The sequence below is a fragment of the Vicugna pacos genome, chromosome 14, assembly GCF_048564905.1.
Source record: "Vicugna pacos chromosome 14, VicPac4, whole genome shotgun sequence".
In the NCBI taxonomy this organism is placed as follows: Eukaryota; Metazoa; Chordata; class Mammalia; order Artiodactyla; family Camelidae; genus Vicugna; species Vicugna pacos.
In genome coordinates, this window is record NC_133000.1 from 14,804,487 (window position 1) to 14,820,783 (window position 16,297).

The 16,297-nt window shown below is 33.9% G+C and overlaps 2 long non-coding RNA genes across 13 annotated transcripts in view; one reads left to right on the forward strand and one right to left on the reverse strand.

The window, feature by feature from the left end:
- LOC107034146 (uncharacterized) overlaps nucleotides 1-3,868 on the reverse strand; it is an 85,583-nt gene extending 81,715 nt beyond the window's left edge. Inside the window, exons 1-2 of one of the 3 annotated variants that reach the window (XR_012079981.1) lie at nucleotides 3,505-3,739; nucleotides 2,887-2,937 (exon numbers count right to left, since the gene is read on the reverse strand). This is a non-coding gene — a long non-coding RNA (uncharacterized lncRNA). Of the gene's footprint in view, nucleotides 1-2,886; nucleotides 2,938-3,504 lie in introns of all 3 variants that reach the window. The other 2 variants (XR_012079980.1, XR_012079979.1) reach the window with 2 other exon arrangements.
- Nucleotides 1-16,297, forward strand: part of LOC107034144 (uncharacterized) — a 95,464-nt gene that overhangs the window by 29,894 nt on the left and 49,273 nt on the right. For 7 of the 10 annotated variants that reach the window (XR_012079969.1, XR_012079975.1, XR_012079974.1 and 4 more), the window contains exons 1-2: nucleotides 3,955-4,241; nucleotides 10,220-10,314. This is a non-coding gene — a long non-coding RNA (uncharacterized lncRNA). Of the gene's footprint in view, nucleotides 1-3,716; nucleotides 3,833-3,952; nucleotides 4,242-10,219; nucleotides 10,315-16,297 lie in introns of those variants that run through there. The other 3 variants (XR_012079976.1, XR_012079972.1, XR_012079978.1) reach the window with 3 other exon arrangements.

Genomic DNA, 16,297 nt, shown 5'->3' on the forward strand with positions numbered 1-16,297 from the left:
CCTGAGAAGGACACAATATCACCTGTGCAGTGGTCCACTTGAGAATGCAAAACCTCAACCTAATCATGAAGAAAAATCAGACCAAAGACAAAATAAGCAATGTTCTATCAAAAAGGAGGGTAGAGAAAGAAGCTATAATCTTTAAGAATGTCAAGGTCATAAAAGATAAAGAAAGGCTATGGAAATGTTCCAAAATAAAAGAAGCTAGGGTCAAGACCCACTAAATGTGGTACCTGATCCCAGACTAGTTCCTGTAAGGGAGGAGGAAATACTTAAGGACCAACCTACAAAGTTGGAATATGGATGGTAGATTGAAGTGTTATTTCAGTGTAAATATATGAAGCTGACAGGAAATACACTGAAGTATTTAGGGGTGAAGAGACCATTATAAATATATATATATATAAAATCCACATATATATGGAGAGAGAGAGACCTTGCATAAGAACAACTAAATGAAATGGGTGTTCTCTGAACAATTTTTATTTTTTCAATTTTTTGTAAACTTGAAGTTATTTCCAAGTGAAAAGGTTTTTTAAAAATTAGGTCCACCTCAGAGAAACCAGGCCAACAGGAAAATAAAAGCTACTTTATGTACCTTTTACATCTATGCAGTTTGCATCTATGCACATTCTTTTTAAAATATTCACCACTGTATACTAAGTTTTCAACTTACTGTTCAAAATGTTTTCTTCTTTTAAGAGTCTTCATTCTTTCTTAAAAGATGAACAGACTATAGCCTTCACAGTTTATCTAAATAAGCTAATATGTTGAAGCCAACATTCCATCATTTGTAGCTTACTCATCAGAAACAGCAGGAGGGGAAAAAAAGCATTAAAATTACAAGACCTCTGCTCTCCACACTACCCATATTTACCATTCGTTTGCTGGTGATTGCATTGCAGTTTCCAAGTAAAACCTCAAATTTTAAATTATGACTTCAGTTTTATTCTTATGACAAGTCAAGAAGAGTATGCAGAGACACAAACTGGGTGGGTGGAAAGGGGTGGGGGCGGGTAGGACGATTAACTCTTTGCTGTATTGAAGAAGAAAGAAGTATGAAAATTTCTGCTCCAATTGAGTCCCCAAATAACAGGTTTTTCTTCTCATAAATGTATCACTGTGTGGAGTATTAAGGTTTGAGAAAGGTATTCTTACTAGTTTTTTTTAACCTGTGAATCTGGTGATGTGAAGTAAAAGTGCTTTTTCTTTCTTTTCTTTAAAATTGAACTCAGGAATTTGCACCCCCTTGTGGTCAAACATAAAATTCTTCATTTTCAAAACACTTTTTTTTTTCCAGTTGGGCTTTTCTGTTCAGGCATAGGAACCAAGTTATTTGATTTTGTTTTCTCCCATTTTAGTGAATCAAGAAGTTTTAATGAAGGGTTCTTGGTTTATTAAATAGGATTTTAAACAAAATAGGATTTAAATCTTCTAAAAGTGACCCCTATACAAACTTCAGTCTGTGCAAAATGGAGATAATGTTGGATCCACCTCATGAGTTGTATTGAGGATTCAAGGAGAAAATGGATATAGCTGACACATAGTAGGTACTCAATAAATGTTATTATTTAGTAATACCATCATCACTTTAGAATTCTCTTGACAGAATAAACCTTTAAAGGGGCTAGATTAAAAATTTACCAATTCATGATGTTCTAGTACAATCTTACAAATGAGATCCCCAAATTATCCAGAGTTCACTTAGCTGATTCTCTCCACAGGTATATTATATTTTTAAAGTTACAAAGAATATGTGTTTATCCCTGGATGATAGAAATTTGGATGGTTTTTACTTTATATTTTAGACTGGCCTGCTTTTTTCCCTTTTTTCCCTTTAACTTTAATAATTAGAAAAGCAGTAAAACGATTACATTTTCATGTTACTCTTTGAAATGGCAAAACAGATTAACATATTTATTCATCTGACAGAAATCATTACTCTACTTGGCAAAAATAATTTGTCGGGCTGATTTATCATTTTAAGGGCCTCTTGAACACAAATGCTAATTCCTAATTAGCTTTATTTTTAAAACACCTTCTAAAGAAACCATTTTAAGAGATTGGTGTCAATGACTGACTCACAACAATAGCTAACATTTACTAATATACCAAGCACTGTTCAAATGTCTTCAACATATTAGCTCATTTACATCCTTACAACTGGATGAAATACTAGCAATAATCCTTTTACAAAAGATCACACTGAGGAAAAAATAACTCATGTAGGGTCACAAAGCTAGTAAGTAGCAGGGCTGAGCTCCAACCCAAGCAGTATGGTTCCAGAATCAACTCACTTAACCAGTACACAAAAGTACCATAGAGATGTAAGACATAACTACTCAGCCATGTTACTTCTTGATGATGTCAGATTATTAAAGTCCATTTCTCTTCCAGTTGTACCTCAATAATGCAAGCCATGCTAACTTTCTTCCATTTCCTTACTTCTTAGAAATCAGGCACTTTTATATGCAATCTTTTTTAACCCTCACAATGATGTATGTCCTTGTATACTCAAACTGTTGTGATTCATCACAAGTTGTTTTACAACAAAAACGAGAAAAAAGTGTAACAATGCCAGATTTTAAACTGTTGGATTCTTTAGAAAATTAATTATAAGTTGGGATCAGGAAAAAAGCAACCAGTCAAAAATAATCTTAAAATGTAATCATTTAGGATCAATGGCACTATTGTTTATGTTGTTTTAAATTTTCATCTTAATAATCTGGATCAGGTAGGATAATTCTCCCAAGCAAATGAATGATTAAAAGAGGTTTTTAAAGAAGGTGTTCAAATATTGATAACTTTATTATCATTTATTGTCCTACCATAGCGCCCAGTTTCTGACGTTTAACAAATATGCCTAGGTCTTGTGCTTCTACTTACTAGTTGTAAAACTTTGGGGCAAGTTTCTTAATCAGAGTCTCAGGTGTCCACCTGTATAAAATAAAGATAACACCTACTTCATTGGGCTGTTGTGAGCAATAAAGATAATCATTCCTTAAAGCGTTTACTTAGCCCCATGCCCAGCCCAGAGTAGTCAACACGTGGTATCTAGCTGTTATCACTTTGTCAGCGTGTCGCACAACAGAAACCTGTCTTTGCTAGATCAAGTTCCCTTACCACCCATTTTTTAAAAATCACCCTGTGATGCCAACGACTGCCCAATAACCCATTCACCTCTCCCAAACCGATCAGAGTGTTTAAGAACAAGGAAAACCAAGAAAGGAAACTGGGATTCGATGAAAGCGCCTAGAACCGGGCTACACACACACACACACACACACACACTCACACTCACACTCACACACACTGTCAGTTGTGGAGCAGGGGAAACCACGCCTCCTGTGTTTGCCCAGGCTGGATCGCACAGCCCCGGCTCCAGATTCTGACAGATGCGGACTCGTCCACGTGCTCGCTACCTGTGCTGCCTTAGGGAAATTACTTAAAGTCTCTGAGCCTTAGTTACCTGGTCTGCAAACCGAGATTAATAATAGAACCTACCTCATAAAGTTGTTCAGAGGCTTAAGGCGGTATCTCCCTCCGTAAAGTGTTGACTTACAGCAAGAGCTCTACACACCGGCGGAGCTGTTTTAAGTACACATGTATCCATACACACGGTCTCAGACACATTCCGTTGTTAGGAGTTTAGACACTGGCAATAATATGTTTTTCTTTTTGCCTAAGCTGCACCCTTATTTGTTTTCCTTGAACAGTAGAATAAATGCCTACCGACTGATGTGTCATCTATGGACCCTCGGGCCCGCAGTCTCCACGGTTCCTCCACCTCAGCGGCTGAGCCTAGGAGCTGCACGCACGCGCAAAAGGAGAGGTAGGAGGACTACGACTGAGGAAGCTGAGAGAGAGCGGCGAACAACCGACGATTCTGCGCATGTTCAAGGCGCGGGGGTTGGGGGTAGGAGTTTGCGCATGAGCAGAAGTGTCGGGAAAGCTAGAGTAGGGGGGTTAGGAGGCGGTATTGACAGCTGTGGAGGCAGCCCGCGTTCCCGGCATGCCCCGGGGCGACGGGGTTGGCTCTAACGAATTTGAATGAGGAGCCTCAGCGCTTTCGGCGCCATTTTCGAGTGATGCCTGATCTCATCAATCTAGCTGAAGAGACGGGATAACCTGTCGAGAGTATAGCGCCACTAGGACTACGCCAAAAAATCACTAAAAAAATCGTCAAAAATTACTTCGAGCAAAGGGCAGTTGGCGGAGCTTCGGCAGGGTTGGCGCAGCCGGTAAGAGCCTGAAGAAGTAGAGCGGGAGGTGGCAGTGGTGGGACCGGCAGGCGGTGGCGGATGCAAGGAGTGGGTCCTGAGTCCGCCTTAATTTTAATCGCAAAAAATGCGAGGAGATAGGGTTGGGGGTAATTGGGTGTCTAAGCTGGCGGCGGCGGGCGGAATGTGGCGGGAGCGCGGAGAGACGGGGGCGTGGGGGGAGGGGAGTTGCAGTTTGAGCGGGACGCGGACGCGCTGCGGCTGAGCGGCCGCCGCCCAATGGATCTGTCAGCAGGACCCCCCGCCCGGGGCCGGGGACCCGGCGCGGCGGGGCTCGGCAGGCCGCGGCTCCTTGACAGGAGGAGGGGGACGAGCGCCCCCTCCCCCATTGCCGAACCGAGCCGTCTTTCACCGCAGTTTTCCCGGCCCGCTGACGGCCGTCTTCCCCTGACAAGAAACTTAAGGTTGGCGGAAAATTGAGGACCCGGAGTAGCGGGTGCCTCCGGTCCGATCTGCGGGCAGTGCCCTCCTCGGGACCCAGCCATGTATATTGTCATCTTTGATGCTAAAAGCATGAGATGCCCTAGGAATGTGAGTTTCACCACGCCGTCCTCCTGCTCTGCGCGACTCGGTCCAGGCAAGGGTAGCATTCACCGCTTCTGGCTTTTCCAATTTGGGCAAGATGGGGCGGGGGCAGGCTTTTGAGGTTTTAGCGGGCTCCTAGGAAAGATGCTGGACTTTCGCTTTTTGCTCGGCATTTCTGTCATTTGCTCTCATGGTGTCGTTCTTTCTTGGAGGGGGGCGGGGGAGTGTTCATGGGTGAGATGAAAGATGGGGCTTCGACCTTGTGATTTCCTTCTCTGAGTCGCACTTTTCTTAGAAGACTTTTTCCTTCTCCAGTCTTTGAAACATGTCACAAGGAAAAAGGCAATCTGAAACTGTATTGATGTTTTCCTCCCAAAAAGTCTTTAACCGGACAACTTAACGGTAATTTTGCAATCCCCACCTTTTCTTGGGAACTCTCTTGAGTTTGGGGCGGAGGGAAGAGGGCTATTTGTCTTTGCCTTTAGTAATTTTTTTTTCTCGTCGTTTATACCGATTTTTACTCGGCAACTCTTGAATGATTTGATCTAGTGACTACTTTAAGTAATACTTTATAGATAATCGCTTTTGTAGAATTCGTCATTGAAGATACAGTGGATCTTGAATCCTTTTCTGCGCTGAAGGCGCCTTGGATTAACCCTTTGCTGGTGTGATATTTTGCGTGTGGGGCGCGCGGCTTTGAGTTGCTAATATGCAGGAGATGGTTTTTGCAGCAGCTATTCAGTTGTTCAAAAAGAGGAATAACGCTTTATGGGGACCACAGTCACACACTTTTTAGGACCGCCTGCCTAAAGAGTTTTTCCCGCTGGAATTGATGTAACGATTGATTGATTTCTTATTTCTATGAAGACTGAGGGACCCGCCCTCACTTAGAATCTTTCCCCGAAGAGAATAGGAGAGCGCAATGTGATGTTTTTCAAATTGTGCCTAACGGAGCTCCCAAAACACCGAACTTGTTACCCCCTGATTGGCTGGAGGGAAGCGGGACTGGGGGGTTTGAATGTTGAACACTAGACTGTAATTCTCGACTTTCCAAAAATTATACTTTTAGAAAACCACGGAAATAGTTATGAAACGCTAAGACGGGGAGTTTAAAAGAAAAAATGCTGGTGTTTAATATTTTTTCTTCCATAAAGGATTTTCGAGTGGTTTTGAAATGTATATTAAGAGTAAAATCTAGAGAAGGCGATTTTCGAGAAAATATAATTCTTCTAGCTGAAATTACAAGACTTATATGTTGCTCCGTTCTTTATTCTTTAAAAACTGACTGTAGGGTTCAGGGTTTTTATTCCTTTGACAAAAAAATTTCCTCTTAAGCTACATATATTTGATGCAGATTACGAGAGAATTTTATTTTCATGAAAAGAAACTTTAATTTTCTTAATGTTAAGAATGAGCTTTTCCACATTTTACACAAAAATCAGATACATTTTTAAAACTTGTCACATCTAATTGAAGATGTATAGGTTTTGCTAATTCAGCCATTGCGGTGGACTTAAAACTTTATTTACAAGAAATTTATGTTGCTTCATTTAGACAATATAACCGGTAAGTAGCACAGGTGCGGGTGTATGATTTCATTCATAAATTCATTATAAAGAAATATGTTGCATACACCAGTGTGGGTGTGTTGTGTTATATTTGGTTGATTTTCAGCTGGTTTTTCTTTAATGTTGCTTTAGACAGCCGTCATTATATTTCTATTATCAAGCTTGTCATTCCGTTTAATTGCATCTTGATAAAAGGCGGGTGTGGTTTTCAAAGAAAATCGGTAAACTTACTGATAAACAAGATAGCTGTAGATGGTTTTTTTTAAAGATATTTTTAATAGAAATTTACATCATTTTATGAGCAGTAGTTGAAATCTTGAAACTTAGAGTTTGTATTCTCACGTTAGGTCACATGTGCATTGTTAGAAAATATTCAAATGGAAGGATCCCACGACGTTTGTGAATTTCTATAGGGCTATAAATATGACTTATATTAATAAGTGGAATAGCTGAGTTTATAAATCGTACTATTTTGTATTGCCTTCATAACAAGAATTAGAATGACACAACCTATGTTCATTACCTTTTTTCAAAGCTGTTAATTTGAATCATCTCATGAAAATTTCATAAAAGATGCTACTTATCCTCTATAAAATTTGCTTTAATGAAATTGTAGAAGACCCCGTTTTTATTTTAAATGTAATTTTACCAAAGATACCAAAACTAGTGGGTTTTGCTTTTTTTGCTCTGTGTGTGTGTGTGTGTGTGTGTGTGTGTGTGTGTTTTAATTATCATTCAAATTATGTGACTTCGAGAGTTTTGAGGGTGGGGTGGGGAAAGGCATTAAATTCCACCAGGCTGGTTAAATTTAACCATACTTTTTTAGTGCTTTGGTTTATGGGGTTTTTTTGTTTGTTTTGGGAGGTGGTAGGTGAAGGATTGTTTTGTTTAATAAGCCATTTTTAAAAGAAGTGAAAGGACTCCTTTATTTAAAATTGTACACTTAAAGCTTGAGAACACACTAGCACCTAAATAAAATTCACAGCAGTAAGAATCTTTTCCCTTTTATGTGGCGCTAGATAAGAGGAAGACTTTGGTTTTAGATTTGTAGGCATGTAGGTATGAGTTCCAGCACATGTATGTTATTATATTATGTATATTATCTGTATGTCTCCGCAAAAATTGTTAATTCTGATTTATTTTCTATTCTATGGTAAGGACTAGAAAAGTCTTATATTACCACAGGAAAACAATGGTGGGGAAAGGTGTTGCTACAGTAGCTCAGCTCTTTTTAAAGCTTTGTTTACATATTGTGGGGGAGAGGGAAGTAGGAAAGGTGAGGTATCAGTCTTCCTGGTAGCATTGATTTTCATTTGTTTGGCCTTTATAATATTTTTTAAAAATTCAAATAAAAGTGCAGTTTTAGACTTTGAATGCTATTGTTTTGGTTGAACATTTCCAAAATAAAGCCTCAGGTGTTTGAATGTAACACTGCTTTTTTTTAAAAAAAAAAGATTAGTATCATTTTTAATGTTTATCTAGAGCTAAGGATGAAAATTTCAAAGTAGCTTGCATGTTCTGGATCCCTTGTTTCATCATGCTTTGTGTGCTACACTTTTGTTTGTTGTGTTGTGAAGACATACTTATTTTTATCTGTTTATTTATTAGTATGTATTCAGAACGTCACAAAATACTTCAATCCAAAGTATTGATCAGTGGATTTGGTTTACAAAAAGAAAAAAAAAAATACCCAAAGACTATATTAGATATTTCTTCTACATGATGCATAAGCTTTCTCCAGTTAAGAAAAAAATCAATTAGAGTATATATTTACCAGTGATTTTGAAATTTTATTATATAAAAATTTGTCTTATTAAAATATTACTAGCCTAAAATTGGCTTGTCTTTTTTGTTGTTTAATAAAGCTTACTAATCTTCACTGATTTGTTTTTAACCCTTTTTTAGAAGAAGCAGAAATATTGGTCTGATTATAAGTAAAAACCACATTTATAACAAGAAAACACATCTTAGAAAAAATTGTCAGGGTATTAGTGTACATGTAGTTTTGTTTTGTTTTGCTTTAATTCAGCAAACTTTGAAACACTGTGTGCCAGGCAACTAATTTTGGCATGTAATTAGAATTCAAACTATGACTTGATGAAATTTGGTAGCCCCAAAATCTCTTAAGACCAAAGAAAATCAGTAATAAACTACCACTTTCTTTCAAATAAGTGTCGAAATGAGATTAAGCCATTTTTGCACTTAATTTTTATAAGTGACAGTATTAGAACTTTAAAGTCGTCATTGTCTTAATATTATAAGAGTAACATCAGTGGTAGAATGTCACATTAGTAATATGCGTTTATATGTTTTTCTGATTAGTGACTGTAGAGCTTTCCTATAAATGCTGCTTTCTTGTAGGGAAATGATTTTCTTTTACCTTTTTTTTCCTTTGCCTGCCTTAAAGATTGTTAAAAGGATCTTTCTTTTAGAAAGACAAATTTAAAATATTGGAATTTGATACTAAATACATGCGCAAATTTTATTCTTAATATTTAACAAGTTATGAGAAGTTTAATATACTTTTGTTAAATTCTGTCTTATTTCACTAAAGAATCTATACACTGGAAAGATGTCTTGGGTTCTGAGTATAAAAAAGCTGTATTTTGTAATAGATTTGAGATTTGAATTTTAGTATTTCAAGGATTGTTGTACTTTTTTTATCATACACATTTGATTTAATATTTGTCTTATATCTAAACCTCTTTTGTTCCTTATTATCTAATATTTTTTGTTTTTCTACTATTTAAAAACTTAACATTTGGCATGAAGTACATATTGGTTTCTTCTGTTGTCCCGTGATTTTTAAATATTTAGATATCTTAATTTTTGGAATGCTCACATACAGAAAACTGTCCACATCTTTTGAGGAAACTATGGAAATTATTCTAATTTTTAAAAATATCATGGTTTGAGGATTAGTGTTTGTGAGTTATATATGTTTTTTTGTCATAAAACAATCAAATATTTGGCTCCAGAGAAATAAAGTTCTGTGATTATCATTTCTTTTCCTAAGCTTTTTTTAAATAAGAATGGAATACTCAGAGCATTGTGTTTCACATATAGTACATTATAAATTTTGGGTAATTTAACAATTTAATAATTTTATATAGTTGATTGCCACTGAATTATTAAGATTCAAGTGAAACAAATGAAAAGGCCACTTACATACATTTGATTACACCACCTCTACTTGGACACATTAAAAAACTATTGGCCCCAATAGTCATCCATTTATAACTATAAATATTTTAATTTGTTTAAAAAGTAAATTCTAAGTTTTACTCTGTTAGACTGTGATATCTTAAAATATTTGGAAATACCAATATTATTATTCACTCAGGCTTGGCAGAAGACTAAGGTTGAAAATGGTAATTTCTGTCAGCATTAACATATGATAATTTGGGGTAAAGGTAGTTTAAAATTTGTCTCTATTCCTTTAGTAACTTTTTAAACTGTGTGGATTTTGTAAGTTTTAGAAACACAGAGAAACTGTATTTCTGATATTTTATTTACAGAGTCCACTTTACTAGTCCTCTAACTACCTACATAAACACACTCATCTATACTGCTTTGAAAATGAATGCCCTAAAGAGAAATGAAAGCAGAAATATATTAATCTGATTTGTTTGTAGAGGCTTCGGATGATAAAGCATATCACAGGTGTTTCTAATCAAGATATTACTATTTTTAAAACATTTTCTAGTTAGGGTTTCTTTGAACATAGGCAAGATTGGGGTCATTTTGAAGATCTTACCTCTGCATTCAGGGATCAATTGTGAAACTGCAGGAGGCGGAAATCTGTTGAGTGTCTTCATGCTATAATACATGACATTTTTATTGCAGGTTTTGACCTTTAGGAGAGAGCCAATTCTGGAGAACAACCTAACTTCTTTGATTGAACGTTCATATAATGCATTGGAACATGATAGGAGATTAAGGTATACTAATGAATTTTAAAAGCATACAGTTTTATAACTTTGTAATATAACTGAGCTAGACAGTTGGTAAAGCTGGAACTTTTAAATGAGCTAAAATCAATAAAGACTTATTAATAGGCAGAAATCATCCAGTGAAGTGGCCAAGATCGAATTCTCTTGCTTTATTAAAACTTTAGATTTGTTTATATAGTGGATGTACTTATCGTATTATATTAGGTCCAACTCCAAGTGAATTTATCTGTTCTAAAAATAAGTATATATACTTATATTTGGTTTTTCTTCTTATAGTTGTTATTACAGTGTTATATGTAAAAGAATTAAATAGTGGATTTTTCATCTTATAGAATGGAAGATTTAAATCAAATGGAATTTGGTACTCTGTTCTTTGATAGGTATAGTGGTAGACAGAGCTTACAAAATTAGATAAGATTAATGAAAATATTTTAAGATAATTTAAAGTATTCCAAGTACTATCCTAACCAAAAGTGTCAGTTTGGTTGAAACTGAAAAACCCACTTTCTTAAGCAGAAACTAGTATCTTACTCATAGGTACTCTGAGTAAAATATTTAAATTGTTCATATCAAAAGTTGCAAACTCTTCAAAAATAAACTGCAGAATTCCAAAACAGCTAGTGATTTGTCTTTACCTCCAAAATCTGTATCACAGAACCACTTTCTAGCATATTTATTTTCCTTGAAATAAAATTTATTTTATAGTTTTAGTTGAAAATTTCAGATACTTTGCTAAAAAAAAAAGTTGACTGTTTTCTAAATTGTAATCTGGTGTAATGAAAATGAACTCACTGAACAGCATTAACTAAGTATTACTTGGTTAATTTTTGAGTAGTAAGGTATTAATTACATGATAAAAGTATTAAACATAGTATTATTTAAATATTTTTTAAAACACTACTTGCTAAATAGAGTAAGGTTTACTAAAATATAATATCCTATTATTTTTTCTTAAAATTTTTTCACTACTTTATATACTTAAGATACAGGAAATCGTACAGGTTTGTTTTCATAAGAAAAGTGTAATTTAGTCTTAAGAGTGAAGTGTATTTATCCCTGTGGTCATAGAACTACTTTTATCTTTAAACAGTGTTAAAAAAAAATTTTTAAGCAAATTCTCTGTGTGTTTAAGAAAGTTTGAACATTAAGATACAATTAAAATACTAAAAAAAAATTAGGTATTTCTGTGTTGTTGTATATTAGATAATCCAGGATCTGACTCCGTTAACAGTTAAGGTTAAGTAAAATATTAAAATAAAATATTAAAATAAAATTAAGGGCGAGGTTCAGATATTGATGTTATTATACTGTAAGGTGGTGATTTGCGATAGATACAAGGTATAGAAAGTCTTCATAACTTTGATTTGAGAATGTTATGAAAAAGCAGCTAGTTTGAATAGGGTGAAAATGAAAACTATTTTCCCCTTTAAGTTAAACAGTGTTTTTGAGGTTAGAGAACATGAAGATGAAAAGTGAAAAATACAGTTTTTGAGTCTGAAAAAAAATTCAGGTTTAAATCATCACTTTCAATCCAAGTATCTTTACACACAGCCTTAGTGAGTTAAATGGGGTAAGAGAGACAGTTTTTGAGTTTATATTGTAGAAAAAGACATAAATCCACAGAGTTGTTCCTAATTAAGAGAGTTTATGATTGTGATCTTTTGTGTTGTCAAAACTTATTGTTTGGACACAAGTATTTAGCATCATAAACTGTCCTGCTTGTATAGCTGTATACTGGCTTATAAATTTCCAAATTTTTAGCTTAGTAAATAATTTAACATCTGAAAGAATCAATGTAGATAATAACAGTCTTTTTTTTTTTTTCTTTTTGGTCAGTTCTTACAGAGTGAGAAACTTTAACCTAATTAGTAGTATGTGTTATTTTTGGAGATGGGTTAATAAGGGGTTTTACTGCTATATGTGATTGGCTATCCTTTAACTACCCCTTTTGTAAATACATTTGACATTTTGTAAGGATTTTGGCTGTTTTAAATTTACAGACCTGATTATCTGTATCTAACTAAGCTTTAATATGTTGTTCATTATGACAGGATTTGGGGGAAAGGATTTATTGTGTTATCTTTTTTTCAGTGATAGATTTCTATCTTATTTTTGTCATATTTATACTTTTGGTTAAATGCATTTTCAGGGTTAAAATAACATTCATTTTCAGGAAAATTCCTAATTGCCCCTAAAATACAGTTATACTGTCAGGGTTGTAGTTTTATTGAAATAGTTATCCTTAGAGTGGAAAGAATATTTAGATAAACTAGAGGTAATTTAACTTATCTACGTATGAAGGGACTTGAAATTATTCATTATTTGTCATTGATGTATATTTCTAGTTTGTAAGGACAAACGTATTTTAAGCAATTTGTCGGTAATAACAGTTTTTTTTAATAGAGGTTATGATGTTTGCTAATAATTCATTATAGATACAATTTCTTAATGAAAAATGTTTAAATGTTTATTTGAAGCAGTTTTGTACATATGTGTATTTTATTTGATTTGGCTTAGTTTTACTTTCCCATTTTCATGATTAAAGTCACTTGGAAGAAAAGCATACAGCATGTTTCAAATACAGTTGCTAAGACTGATTAACCCACTGGCTAATAGTTGATTAATTTACTACTGTTTCTAAATGTCTTAATTTTTTTAAATCCTTCTTTGATATTTGCTGTTACTCTTTTTTATTGTATAGCTTTCATACTAAACAAATACACTTAATGATTTTGTTATCCTGTGATCCTCAGGTTTTTTTTTTTCATTTTTATTATTAGCATTATTTGTTATTGAGCTGCTGCTAAGCAGAAAAATTACTTTTTCAGTTTTGATAAAAATTAAAGATTGGGGTTTTTTTAATAGATTATCTGAATTTTAATTATTACTATTTTTTACACCTTTTTAAAAATCTCAGACCTAGCTTTCTTGAGTAGCTATTATTTAAACTTATTGGCCAGTTCTAGCATTTTTAAAAATAATTTACATATGTCCTAATTTTTCTGACTTAAAATAGTTTTTTCTGTCTTTAATTTTTCTGAAAAAAATAGTTTGACAGAACAACTATTTCTGTTTCTTAATCATCAGTTGATATTATGTGCTTAGTAAGTTTTTAACTTTGTATTATACAAAGTAGATAAATTATATGAGTAAAATTTATTTTTAGTTGGAACTTTTGTAAAAACTGAGCTAAAATCTTACTTATTTGCTAGTAGTGTCTAATGTCAGACATATGGTGGTGATTAGATAAGTGGAACCTGGAGACTGGGGCTTTTTCTAAGCATAATATAATTTCATTTCTTGATTGAAATTTAGATACTTTCTTATTTTCCAGGAAAATAGGTAGAGAAGATACTCTTTATGAATTCACCCTGAACCTGGTTAAAACTTTTCTGAGAATTTTGGTAACTGAACAGCTAAATTTAAACTTAGGTGTTAAAGTGTCATTAATTGTTTTCCCCTTGGATACATTATAGATACCCTTTCTAATCAAAACACCAGTTTTGTCTTTTCTTATCTCCCCATCCTACTCTTTAAAGAAAAAATTTCTTCTTAAATAATTTTATCATGTAGCTATACAAGCAGAGCTTCTGGATAGGTTGAGCTGAATCATTTTTTTCTTCTGTGTGTTAGTGGCATATGCTTTTCTCAGCTTGCTGCTTCAGTGGCAGCAACAGTGAAAAAACAAGTATCACCACAGCCCTTGTTCTTGCTTCTTACGTTGGGAGCAAGGACTAGGAGATTGCTGCTGCTTGTACAGAATAGCATCAGTATACAATAATAGTGGCCAAAGGAGCCTGCACCCATCAGCTTTTACAGACCAGGTAGGAACCCATATATAATATAATGAATACAGTCTTTGACAAAAAAAGTATTTTCTTCCCAAAGTAGCATAAAGAGAACAGCAGATGCTTAAAGCTCTTAGACTCTTAACTATTTTTTACTATTTACTCTAGTTTTGGTTTATTTAATTTTTATTCACTTAATTCCATCTGTATAAATGGAAAATAGTCTTGCTTCTGAAAGTATATGCGGTATATTTCATGCTTTTCACTTTTAAGCTGGTAAACTGGAAAAAATTATTAATCCTTAGTTGCCAATAACACAAGTTAGGTAATACATTGAGGAAAGAAAAGTTGACTGTGGCCACACAGAGGTGTTTCTTTCACTTTGGGACCAAATTCTAAGCTTATATTATCTTGATTTTAGAGCCCAGTCTAAACAAGGCCAAACTTGTGTTGATTTCACTGTAACTAAAAAGAACACACCCTATACTACTTTGTGCTTATATAAAGACAAAGCAGGCTGCAGATAGAAACTCTTTAAAAGTCTTTACTTTTTTCTCACTATTAAAATAATGCCTTATATCTGAACTTTGTATCTGAAAAGTTTAGGTTATCCTAAATCTTTTGGAATTAGGACTCTGTAATTTCAAATAGTGTAGAAGAGTGTTTTTTATTTTTACAATTTGAGTTCACACAGATTTGCATAACCTTCATATCTATATTTTTCTCCTCTTATATTAAAATTCCAATAGGTTGTAGTTAAAAGGAAATGAATATTGGATTTCTACTAAGTTCTGATTGCATCTGTAGCATTCTTGGTGAAAAACTGCAAATGATGTTATTAGTGTATAAGCCTAATGTCCCAAGTTACAGTCCAACATTTGTAATAGCATTCTTTTAAAAAGGTAGCCATGGGTGTTTTTTTGTTTGTTTATTTTTGTCTTTTTTCCCTAATACTAGAATATTTTCTTTAACATGTTGATGTAATTTAACAGATAACATATTAATTACTATTATCTACCCTTAACCAAAAAGTGAATTATGTAATGCTATATATTGAAAACACCTTATTTTTTTTCTACTAATTAATGTGTAAAGTGTCTGTGGACCACCTGTACTAGAATAATTTAGAATAAAGTATTTTTCCAGATCTGCTGAATCAATCTCTGGAGCTAGACTTAGGAATTTGTGTTTTTTACAAGCTCTAAGTGAGTTTTTTTTAGAAGCACCACATGTGAGAATACTCTCCAAAATGAAATGGGGAAGGATTCTTCACACCAATAAACCATTTATATTTTCTGCTTTATTTTTTTCCTCTTTGGTCATCATGAATCTAAGCTCACTAACTAACTATGAATCTTATCATTTCTACCACAGTAGTTTTAGATTCAATCTTGTTATTTCCTTAATCACATAAGGAAAATTTATATTATAAGAGCTTAATTTTTGTGCAAGTACCTTGGACCAAATTTTAAGTCTGTTTATTTGGAACATAATGAAATAATACCTCTATTAGACCTGTGCATAATTAAAACAGAAGGGATTGATCACTTAAGAATTTTTTAAATTTTCATTTAGATAGTAGCTATTTTTCTTAAATGTATTTCCAAATATGTATTGGAGAAAATACAGAAAGGGTAGCTTTTTATATGCTGCTTGTGGGAGCATTTGGCAGTATCCTACAACAATTGAAGATATACATAGGCTTCGACCCAACAATTCCATTCCTAGATGTTCTAGATAAACTCAGGCATTTGTGGAAAAGTCTTGTTTATTTTTACTTGTAATAGGAAAAAATTGAAAGCAGTGTAAATGTTAAGCAATAGGAGAGTGGCAAATTGTGACACAGTCACGTGATGAAAAATGTTTGTTTTACAGCTGTTAAAGTGAGAGCTATGTGTATCATCATGATGAATGTCTTACTTCAGCAAATAAAAACAAATTGCAAAAGGTTAGCTACAGTATAACATTTATGTAAAGCTTGAAAGCAATGATATATGTTATTTTCAATAACTGAATTTGTAATAATAATGTAAAAAGATGCATAAGAATTAAATAGCAAGTTCAGGATTGTGATTATGTCTTGGGAAAGAGGGGAATGGAATCCAGGGTATGGTACAAAAGGGACTCAACTATTTGTGTATAGTCTTTTTTCTTTAAAAATAAATAAGCATGGCAGAATATTA